Consider the following 12,774-nt stretch of genomic DNA (forward strand, 5'->3'; position numbering starts at 1 on the left):
GAATTTATTTCAAAGAGCTCGGTCGATAACTTAGCAAGATTAGCGCCGGGCGCGGCAAGGTGACGACGAACTTGTTTATTAGTTTGACTTTAGTAGGATTATTGCTTTTGAACTTTTAAAAGGTCCTTTAGGCTAAAATCAGATTTAAAAATTGATATTCTAATAGTTCACCATGCTCTTAAATGTAAATAAAATATTAGTATATATTTTATTTTCTGTATCACAGTCCCAGCTTTCTTAATATTATTTTTTGCTATTGAATTTGAAATCCCCATCCCCAGTTATATTGCTTTAATGAGTTATAAATTTCATGAAGAAGAATAATACGTGACGAATAATATGCAGGTATAATATACGTGACAAAAGAAACACTGGCTGTGCCACACGCCTTGGTCGGGCTTCGCTCTAACATAGGCCGTCGCTGGCCGAACCTGGAGGCTAGTCTTAAAAATAGATAACTATGAACTATAATATAATGCATATACATTAAGAATAGATAAGCCCCTAGGAGTGCCGCGTGTGCTCCCGCGCTGCAAATTATTTAGAGAACAAATGTATGGCTATGACGCTTCCACCTGCTTTAACACCTATAGCAAATCCAAAAAGTGGTGGCTTGATGTCGTCACGATTTGTTGGAATGGTTCGACAACTATGGGTAACGAAATCGTGAGACGTGGAGAAGAAAAAGAAGGTAAACGAACACATAACGGCTGAAGAAAAAATGGCTATAATACATATGGTTTAGTAATTAAATCTTGACAATACCACGGCGTAGGTGGAGAGAGAACTGCTTCTGACCATAAAATCGAATAAATTTATTTAATACTTATTTAAAACTTCATAAATTAAGTATATGTCCGTAAATTCCATAAAGCATTTTTCAACTACATATTTTTATCTATTTCAATATAATAACATTTAGATATATGTCTTAAGGATCGAACCTTAATTCAGTTACAGACCCTCTTGGACAAGAGAGCGTGGGACATTGAAACCAGGTATTACAATGTATAATTTGATATTTATAGAAATAGGCTATTATTACCTATTATATTCCATGTACTTCATATTGGGTAATAAATCTATAGAAAAATAGTACGGCTTGAATACTTTTCTCTAACAATGGTTTATTAAATTATTACACCATGAAACATAACAATAATTAAGATAAAATCTAAAACTAAATTAATAATAATAGCTCGTAATTGAATATATATAAATAAGTTTTTACGAGTTGTGTGATCATGAAAATAAAGAATAGTAATTAACTATAAAGATACATACAAGATTTATAATTATTAGTTCTCATAATTGAGGCTGTGCTGTACGTAGCTTAGTTAAGATGTTATCACGTCCACAACTTGTTAGCTAAGGTTCATCACTCAAGACGGCACGTGCCAAAATGAACGAACCATTTTTATGAACAACCTAGACATGTGTCTCCAAGTTACTTCCATAAACTTAACCAAGAACTTGCTTGCATATTTTATTAGATGTATTTCCATCCATGTTATGTTTAAGTTAAATGAAAACAAGATGAACGAATTAGCTTCGAAGGTAAGTGACAGATACCTTTCTAATTATATAAATTCGCCACAGCTGTTTCTGAGAAACCAATTACATAGAAATAGACAATAATTAGTAATTTAAAGTACTTTTATGGAATATTTTAGATTATCACAACAACAAGAAGTTGTACTATCTAATGAAATTTTTTTCAAATAATTTATAATGGAAACACTAATTCCTTTTGTAGAATTGTAACATTATTTAAATTAAATACTCGTTTAAACTACGAAAGTTGTTAACTAACAAAATAATAATCTAACTAACAAATTGGTCTAGAATTGTAAGTAAATATCTAATAAATTATGATTGATTTGCACTTAAAAATAAGCTAATAACTAAATCTATAAAGATTCACGCAGGTGTGGCAGAAATTTTGCTCCTATACTACATTGAAAGTTGAACAACAAAGTACACACAACTCGTAAAATCTTTTAATATAGCTGAGTGCCTCAACCGCCGCCGCACCGCCTCGACTCGAACCTTTATGTGGATCTAATACTTGTATCTAGAGTGGAAATATTGGTGCACGAAATATACTTTAGCAAGAAACTTCAGCGTTATTTGATATAAATTCTGGAGAATTTCGAGTTGTGTTGTGTCTGTTTTGCTAAGAAAATCTGTACTGAACCTTAAATTTGAAAAATAAATTTAAAAAATCTGACGTTTTAATTTAATCTCGGTATACCTGGTATCTAGTACTATCCTTATGAGAATCAAGGTAATCTCGGTCCATATGGAATTAACGTATTTTTATAATGATTCGCTAATGCATTTGTAAATTTTGTTTTATTATATGGCCTCATTTCAGAATGTTACTTAGGAACAAGGAGCAAGAACAAATATTGCCGAAGCCGAAACAAGCTCGAGATTTGTTTAGCCGCCACACAAAGGCGGACTACAGCACAAAGGCAGGCCCTGATTAGTTCGGACATGGTTCGACCCCACAACCAATTAACAGATAATACATACAATTAACATCACTCTGCATCAGTGTAATTTAGTACCTATCTCTCTCTCTCATTTGATCGTGTTTTACCGTTTCATTTTTAATTGTGATGCCCCAAAGATGGGTAAGTATAAAAAACAAATCTTTAAACTTTAGAATACTGCAGTGATTTTGCGGCTATCTATTTGCTTGAAGTCAACGTCTAATGATTACTTAGAATACTGTGTTACCTATCAGCAACACAGCATTCCAAGTAATTATTCTAGGGCGAGATAGATTTCCTGCCCGTACTTCTGCAGTACAATTCCACAATGGACTTTCGTTGGCAGAATTTTGGCAAAAAGATAGGCTATAACTTTTAACACAATGAATTTATCATATCCAATTGGTAGTTCCAGAAATATGCACATTCAAATCAAACAAACAATTCGGGTAAAAATATTACCTAGTTTATATGGAGATAAAAGCACATTTTATGTTTTATATTGCCAATTTTATAATTTATATTGTTGCCATCCATAAGGCATGGCATGTATATTGATTTTAATTATATGAAATGTTTTTTTCTTTTTTTTTTTCAAAGAAGCATAACAGCCCTTATTTCTTTCCAAAATATCATAATCTGACTAGATTATGATATCTTGTAAAGATAAATAAATTATAATTTGGAAAGATAAATAAAGTATAAATTATAACAGAATTAAGATAATTTATGTTATAAACGAATGTTTACAACATAAATTATCTTAATTCTGTTATAATTTATCCACAATTTTTAAAACGTCAGTTTTTTTTTACCGAGCTATCCTACTGAAATTGCAAACAAATGATATTATACTCAAAAGATTTATGATCAAAATACTTTCACATTAATATACGACTCTTGAGAACATAATTTTTTAGTATAACTAAAAAGTAAAATAACTGTTACTTGCCTGATAATATCCCGTAAAGATATGGAACCATCTGAACATGTTTCTCTCGTTCTTGTTCGTAATTCATTATTTTCTGTTGAAGCCGTAGGCTTGTCCCGTGGAGCGGCGCCGTACCCAGAATTTAATATTAATAAATATGAATACAACACAGCTTTAATTAAACAAAAATACACTCGTTTCTCAAATTTCTTTTTGTTATATTCCATTTCTGTTAAGAATAATATAATTTTGCGTTATCAAAGAACGTAGCGACAACAGAGAGAACAATATTATTTTTAAAATTTTTAATTTATATCTTAATAGGTTATTTTGTATAGAAGTAAATAACATGTTATTACAATCTGTGCTTTAGCTTTGTAATTTCCCTTTACATAGTTCAAAGGATTTTCAGTTAGTCATCTATTTAAGATGACTAACTGAAAATCCTTTGAACTTTGGAAATAGGTAAATCCCATTTTTCTTGGGCTTATTTTGATGAAGTTAAATAAATAAATAATAATGGAATTTCAGTCTATTTTATAAATTGCTGAAAATCCGTTAAAACCAATGCGTTACTACTGCTACTACTAGCTATTAGGGTGTCGAGGCGACACTGAGAGAATTCAGCCGAGAGAAACTAAGTATTAAAATATAGAATATTCAATATAGAAACTTTTAAGTTTCTGTATTTTATATCTATAATTACATATGTATATGACCCAGACATCAGTATTTGTTTTAAAAGTCTCATAAGCTTTTACCTAAAATAACTTATGTGTATATAAAATCACAGCCGAATCTTCAAAGTTTTAAGGTTTACGCTGACCAAAGTTTCCGCGGCTTCACAACCCCGAACGCAACCGGAAACATGCAGAGATGAGAGAGTAATTAAACTAGTGAGTTTTGAGCGCAGAATTACAGGTGCGGCACGAGAGTAATTCCACCGCGCAATCGTTTGTTAAAAATGTCCAGCCATGCACATCGCCTCGGCAGTCGACAATCATTTCACAATTTTGTGTTCTCGCCGTCGCGCGTTGCGATGCGATGCGAGTGTTCATGACATCTCTCGAATTTTCCTATTTTGTAGATTCACGTATCTGTCATATACCATACATCAAAATTACATGAGTTGAAACAGTACGTCGGAAGATTTTTTTAAGTTTCTTAATTTCATTTATCTGTCATACTACGACATCGATTTTTTATTAAGGTTATTAACTAAATACCTACCAAGCTACTTATGTATAGTAATAAAAGCTGAAGGTAACAAGGCCATCTCAATCAATTACACAAATTATTTTTAGAGCACGCTAATCATTTATTTGTTTTTTAATTCCACAATCTCTTTTCATTACTTACACTTGCTTTTGCTTCATTTTACAGTTGCAAATTTAATTGTAAAATGAAGCACTAACTTGCCACCGCCGGTCTGCTCGTATAATTGGGGCAAGCCATCAATATCCGTTGGAAAGCTTTGCATATTTTATAGGCGCGACGTAGGCCCTCGTATTTCCAAACGAGCGCTATGAAGATTATTGTACGTACTGTCGCTAGTAAATATCTAGTTCATTTCATCATCGTTCGTTCTGCGTGTCGGTCCTTGATGTTTTTAACCAACATGCCCTTATGCTGTAGTCGCTTTAGTTATTTCTTTAAAATTATGTCAATATTTTGAATGTTTGAATTTTTTATGTACATAATTTATGTGGTTACTCATTACCTGTGTGCTCATTATCTGATAGAACTGATCTAATTATTATGATAATGAAGTCTCTTGAAAGACACATGAATTCCGACATACCTATTGAACATTGCGGTTGCATACTTAGGCCGTGTGTACACGTGGCGCAGCGTCCATCACGCAATACAACTTAGTCCACGCAACATTTAGCGTCCAGTTATGGGGTATGCTTTGTTTTTTTTATTTGCACTTCTCCAAAAATATCATTTTTATCTGAATCACCTATAGGTTGAAAATGTCTCAGTAAATAAATGAATAAATAAATAAATAACCATATCTAAGAAGCGGGATAAATACTTACAATTAACGGCGTTATTTCTCTGCGGTCCGGTTTTTTGGCGGATGACAAATCCTGACGCCGCGTCGTATGTAAACGGCCTTACAATGTTCTAAGTAATTTATTTTTCCCTTGAGAATAAAAATAAAATAATTACATATTTATTCAACATTGTATGGAACCGTTTCAATAGAAAGTAGATACAGTGTTAATAATGTTCCAGTGAAATAGTTAACACATAGCTAATAGTTATATAAAATGCATTAAAGTGCAAGCTGCAAGTGACGGCTGCTCGGGAAAGCCCCATTAGCTGCGTTTAGAAATGACGCGAGGCATTATACTAGCGCTTAGCCAAGACAATACTTGGATTCAGTGAGCGCCATCTCCCAGCTCGAATGGATGAAGTTTCTGTATGGGTGGGTTCTGAAATCCATAATATCGTAAATTAAAATTACTATTATAATATCAAGTGCACGGGCGGAACATCAAATTTAACATGCAACATTTAATGGCAAAAATTGAAAGAATAATCTAATTTTTAAATATTTCTTGTGCTAAAGTTTATATATACCAATGATAAGTGCGTTTCTTTTATATAAAAACGGTTATAAAAACCAATGAAAGCATATTGTAGAATGTTAAGTACCAAGCTCAGTTACCCAAGAATTAGAAAAGTAGAACGTTTAAGCAAAATACTCCATGAAATGCGCCGTTTTCGGAGATAGTTAGCTTAAGAGGCTCAATATTCTTCGCAGCGGGTCTTTTTATTGTGTAATTAATTCACTTGTTCCTTTTTTCATAGGGTTAGAACCGTTAAAGCTAAAGATTTCCCGGCTCGCTGTCTCGGGTTTAATGATTCTATTAGGGTTAAGAATTCGATTTGACTTCATTCCTTTCCTTTTGGCTCCTAGACCTCTGGTCCTGTATTGTGAGAAAAAGTAAATTAATGTTATTTTTATTATGTATGTATACTATAACATCAGATTGAAAATGTTATTAATTTAATTAGCAAAAATTGGAACACGAATACATTTCATAAGACTTAAATAAAATATACTATTTTCATATCTACTACGAAGCAAATTTATAGTAGTAATTTAACAAGGAACCCGTAGCATCACACTGTAATGTTACACACGGTTAATGGCCACCTTTGAACAATCCACCATTCAACAAATGTCATCTTACTAATTACTTACTCGCTTTGCTCGTTGGGTGAGAGCTGCTGGAAACACAGCGAATGTCCGTTGACTTGGAACTCATTGGACAAGTCAATATTGGCCGAAAATTGTTTCGCGATGCTGCCCGATAATTTAATTATTTCGGGTTTCAATTCCAGTTGCTATCGGCTGATCGGTTCGTGTTTTCGCTCGTTTACACGCAGACATCTCCTGCCAAGTAAATTCTATATTATTGCTCACTATGTTTTGTATGTAAATATAAAATGTGTGTATATATAAAAATGATAGGAGTCTTGGAAACATGAGTTTCTTTCAAATTTTTTTAGCGCAGTGATCGTTCCGAATGCTAGTAGTTTGTAGTTTTATGACAGAAATATGAGTATCACAATAATAGTACTTTGACGTGAAAAGTGTTTGTTAAGGCCTAATGTTTGAATATTTTTTTCTTTGATTTGGGGTGAAAATCTGCGATGCTTTGAGAAGGAATCGTTGGATGTCATATTGTATAGAACAAATTTAGAAATAGTTTAGAAAAATATACCACATACAGATGCGATCGGGACTTCGCTTTCGGAGGTATTTCATATATGCTAACAATGTACCAAATTTCAGTAAAATCTCGTAGGTTTTGCGTGATTGAGTTAAAACATATAAACTTTCGCATTTGAGTATAATATGTATTAGTAGGATAAGTAATAATCAGTGGGTGCTGGCTGGTATTTAATTTTGTTGTTGTGAAGTTTAGATTCTTGATTACCGTGCTCCGGGTCCCCACAGTCGTAGGCGGAATTCGAACAAACTTTTTAATTAACTTCGATTTGTATTCAAAGTTTTTGGAATGCCTCGAGTGTAGCATTAAATTTCACGACGGTTAAGTTTTTCGTTGATTGATTTTTCTTTGAACTTAATGCAAAACAAAAGTTTTGATTATGCGGACAGAAATTTAATTTTATACCAAACTTTAATAAAGTCATTGCAACAAAAAAAAAACGGCGCTGTGTTAAAATGTTCATAATATTAAAAATTATTTGTTCAAATTCTAGCAACGAATGTGTTTAACCAATAAAAACTGTGCAGTGAAATAAATAATTTACATTTTCACTTCATAGGTGATAATAGTCGTCACTGGGCAGCTAAATATAAAAGTTTGTAAGTATATTTACACGTAAGTTATCGATCAAGTTGAACAAACAACTTTCGGACACGGAGAGGGTCCAAGCCTTGCATTTACATAACAAAGGTATTTCATCCTGAAAATCTCTACCAAACGGAACTTGTGGCAAGAGGTATCAATTCTATAAAAAAAGTCTTCAATCTTCGTAAATTGATTCATCATTGCCGTAACGCCCTGAGCCCTAACACTGATTGATTTCATCTCATCCGCCTACCCAATTAGTTTTTAAGTAATGACGAAGTGGTTTTTGTGATCCTGAAACTCGCTATAAATTATTGAAATCCATCAACCACTTAAGCATCCGCTTAGGTGAAATATTGTAGAATGTCTTGCATTTTAATATTTTTATTTTCTAAAACAACAGATTAATCTCTTGTCGGTGAAGTATTCGCCATGGAAGAATTGTTTTTAAATAAGGCATGCCTAATTTTCTTTCGCTTATAATGGGAGTATCTTTTGATTACCAAATCTAGAAATCGATACGAAAAATTTCGATGTATATGAATCCCCTACGGATCATATTTTCGTAGTCTCGACGTATGAGTGTGAAGGAGGTCAGACAAGGGGTCCATAAGGAATATAATTTAATGATGCTCTTATCAACGGCGACTTTCTCTGACATGTTGTATAATAAACACATTAGGTACAGAAGTCTGCTTGCTTATATACCGCTTAAATACCTATCAAAAGTTATTTGTTTTTTTGATAAGCGTTTAGATATCAATCACCCCTGACTCCTTAAAAAATAGCTATAGGAACTTGTAACTCTTCATGAATTACAAATTCCTATAGCTATTTTTTAAGTGTTTGTATTTGTACGATGATATATTTTAATGCTACTTTTTGATTTGTAAATAAATTTGAATTTGTGTAATTAGAATTTCTGCTACACATTATATAAATATTATTATCACATTTAACTCAGTAATTGTTAATATAAAAGCTCTACATTCAGTACCTATTCATATTTGAATTAGTAAAGGACGGACCATCTAAAATGTACCCTTTATCTGATTGTCAGGTAATCTGAGAACAACATGGGCGGCTATCACTAATGACAATATTATCCCAAACTTTGGAGCACATACCTGACATAGCTACACGTCTGAATGCTTTCGTAACATTCGCCCTCGTGTATTGATGGCCGAGACCTGTGAGGGGGGCAAACTATTAAACCTTTGTCAGTAAGCAAATGTGAAACAGTTTTTTTTACCTAGCTTGTGGATGTTGTTGCCTCTGTTGAGCACAGCCAATTTTTAAGTAATTTTTTGTAAACTTTTTTGTTAAACTACCAAATCATATTCCGTCGATGAGTAATTTTAAAAACATAAATATCGAAAATTACAAATCTATTTTCATCGTCAAGCTGATTCGTATATAAGTATGTACATCAAAGTTTCCTTCCTATTAAAAGATTTGAAATAAATCATATTTTCTTAAATGTGTAATAATCGTCAGTCCTTAAGGTGGGTAGTAAGCCTACAAAATATTATTTTTAGATTTTATTAATGTACTCTTTATTAAATTTTAAGAAACCCCACAAACCCCCTTGATATAATTGGCGTCATTCAGGATGGCACTCGGTTTGGCGTTGACAGTGGTAATTATACTCAATAGCAATTTAAATATACGAAGAGCCATTCATTTCATAATGTGATTAACCGAGCTTCAAAATCGGTTAACATTCTATTTTGATTGCAAAATTCCCGTCATAAACTTCAAAATTTATTAAGAAATCAATTTTACACTTTATGGTACGAATAGCGTCCGGCTTTATTACTAAACCAGATAATGTTCGCCTCTAGGCATCTTTATTAGTTTAGTCAAAAGTGATAACATTGTTATAGTTAATCAAAACATTAACATTATTTCCACAGATTACTTACGAGAAAATGTCGCAATACAATTATTTTTAAAATTCGTCGACGACCTTTATTAATTTCAGAACACGAGGGAATATACTATAATGAGCTCTTCACTATCACTTCACTATTAAAATGTCTGTAAGTTTTTGTGCAGGAATTACTCAACCAATTACTAAAATGTTATGACCAGTAAGGTACATTATTCGTGTGTTTCCAATATTCGCACGGGACGCGACTAGTAACAAGATAAATGGAGTGGGTTAGCTTTATTTACATAGGTAGGTTCTGCAAAATCCAAACACATTCAAACTTAAGTGCTGAATTTCAGCTGACAAATCGTAGAGTAATCTTAACATAGAGGGCGTGTCTATAAACAGCACATTTGGGAGCATTGTTCTCGCCTTCACGTACCTTTTCTCGCCAGTTCAACTTTCATTTTGGTAGCTATTCCTACATTTAGGACGGGTGCGTTTATTTTATTGCGATGTCCGTGGTCCGCGCAAACTGCCCAACTCTTAGGCGCTACCACATATTAAACTTGTAATAGAATTTACCCGCAGCAATTTGTCTTTACCACTGTAAAATATGAGCGACACAACTTTTAGTTTATGCTATTGTTCCGTTTTAGTGTAGATATCAGTTTTGGTGCGAAACTATTCATTTGCATTTCTCAAACCTTTAATTTAAAAAGTCGGTGATTGCGTTGCATCATAACTTGTAAACAGACGCGCTGCACTGCGGCCGAATGACAAAGGAAGAAATAGATTGTACCGAGCAGGCGCCGCACTTGCACCCATTTGTACAACTAGTCTCAGTTACCTAACTACCTATCTTGCAGAAAACTAGAAACACGAGGGGTGTTTCTCTACTGTTTTTGATATAAGCATTCCAAGCTACCTCAGTAGGTATATTTATGATTGCAATACGTAGATTGTTCTGACAATTCTGTTCTGATAGTTCTGTTCTGACAGTTCTGTTCTGACAGTTCTGTTCTGACAGTTCTGTTCTGACAGTTCTGTTCTGACAATTCTGTTCGACAGTTCTGTTCTTATATAAAATACATACATCCATGAGTGTTCGTGTAGGAACTGGAAACCAAAAATGGTCAAATATCTCCCCTTCATTTCAAGATTATCCTACCGAATAAGAATGTACGAAATTGAATCTGGCCCATATAATTGGTACTACGACGGGGCGATAGCCTTCTCAAGTTAACTTGAATTATTCAATTTTATTTGGAAATGTCATTTGTATTATATCGAGACCTTCAACAGAATATTCAGTTTCAAATTCGATTATACTCAAACAAGATTTGCTTCCTCGATTATTTTTTCAAAAATATATATTCGTCCAAGTTAAATTACCTTGTAAAGCGATATAAATAATACAATTATTATCTTAAATTGAAATTTGTATAACTTTAATGTCAGTAAATAAGTACGTATTATACTAATATGCTCGTGATTGTTTTACAACTTAAGTAAAGTTGTGCACACGTTAATAGAATTTATTTGATTTTAAATGCAATGCCATAAAACAATTTCTTTTTATTGTACCGCAGAGTATCGTAAACTTGTACTATGTAATAAAATGTAACATTAAGGTCCATTATGCAAATACAATAATCTGTTCCTGATTTAAATAACTGTAGGTACATTTTGATGAGTCATATACTCATATACGTTTGATAAAAGCGCTTCATACTTACCCGAAGTGGATAATTAATCGCTTGTTGAAAAGCTATAGTTTTTTTTTTGCGGTATCACAAATTGAATTTGCTTTAACTGCTTTTAATTTCATGAAGTCATTTATGATTTAGGTACGTATACATATTACCCAAACTCGCCAATAAGCCTCCTTTTCTGTCTGTTTTTTATCACTGAAATCGGAAATGCGGTGCTGGCGTACTGTGGGAATAAATGAAGCAGTTACAGCGATAATATGGTTAAGTGAGAACCGAGCTGCGGCGGCCATCATTCGATTTGTCTCGTATGGTCGCTGAGTACTGCTCAACATTCCCAACGTAAGCATGTATTTTTTGTGTGTATATTTATCATTACTTCTTCGAAATGTCAATTACTAGCGACCCGCCCCGGCTTCGCTCGGGTTAACACATAATAAATTATGCACCTAAACCTTCCTCGGGAATCACACTATATATTGGTGAAAAGGCAGACGTGGCAGAGGATATTGTTTTATAATAATATGTAAGGACAAGGATGAGTTGTTTTATCATATACATGTTTTCATGCTCTGATCAATCTCGAGTCTCAACTGACCCGTGCCAATTCTGCTTGTGTTTGTAGACCAAAAGTAGGCCATACGACAAGATTTATTGATTATCTATTGGTTACGAATTGAAAATGTCTAGTGAGATTAATGGAGGCGTCACGTGCGACCCTTTCGCTATGGACCGCTGCTAATTAAGAAGTTCCCTCGATCGACATAAATTCCGTCACATCAGGGTTGTCGCGAAAAGTTCCCGCCATTAAATTAAATTAGTTTAAAAGACGAATCGGATAAATTTGAGGCTACGATCGGAACGACTAAAGAAATAATCTTAGTTAAAGGGTAATTAAAACTTCGCGCCGTTTGAACTTGTTTGACGTATCCAGAGAGTATGAAATTGTTAATTAATTGCACACGTCCTTTCTTAAACTCGACTATTTTATTCGAGCCCAAACAGAGTTGAGTGAAAGTTATGGTGAAATTACAGAGCCCAAAATACGAACTTCTGGATGATATATTAAACAAAAATTATGAAGAAAGAGTTATATTAGACCAAAGACACTGGTGTCTTTTATTCTTGTGCCATAGAATTATGAAGAATCAATACTTTTTTAATTATCTGTATGGTGAAATACCTTATAAAATCATATATTTTTGAATTTTTCTTAATTACTTATACATAATGACTCCAATTGACTGCAAAAACATTTATGACAACATTATTGTTTCCATTAACGAATTAATTTTCTATGCCTATCTATGCCCTAGTACCCTTCATTGTCCTAGCAGATAAGCTTAGCGAATAATTTTGTTCATTGATAGTCCAAAGCGGCGAATATTCTGGAAACAATTTAATGTTTTATTGTTATAAAAGGTGT

The 12,774-nt window shown here is 33.2% G+C and overlaps 1 long non-coding RNA gene across 1 annotated transcript; it reads right to left on the reverse strand.

Moving 5' to 3' along the window:
• Positions 1-3,466: 3,466 nt before the first annotated feature.
• LOC128669902 (uncharacterized) lies at positions 3,467-8,924 on the reverse strand. The gene is made up of 5 exons (XR_008404706.1): positions 8,891-8,924; positions 6,647-6,838; positions 6,107-6,368; positions 5,472-5,870; positions 3,467-5,392 (listed from the first exon to the last, which is right to left on the reverse strand). It is a non-coding gene; the product is annotated as an uncharacterized LOC128669902 (long non-coding RNA).
• Between the last annotated feature and the right edge of the window lie 3,850 nt (positions 8,925-12,774).

Source organism: Plodia interpunctella, chromosome 5 (genome assembly GCF_027563975.2).
Source record: "Plodia interpunctella isolate USDA-ARS_2022_Savannah chromosome 5, ilPloInte3.2, whole genome shotgun sequence".
NCBI lineage: Eukaryota > Metazoa > Arthropoda > Insecta > Lepidoptera > Pyralidae > Plodia > Plodia interpunctella.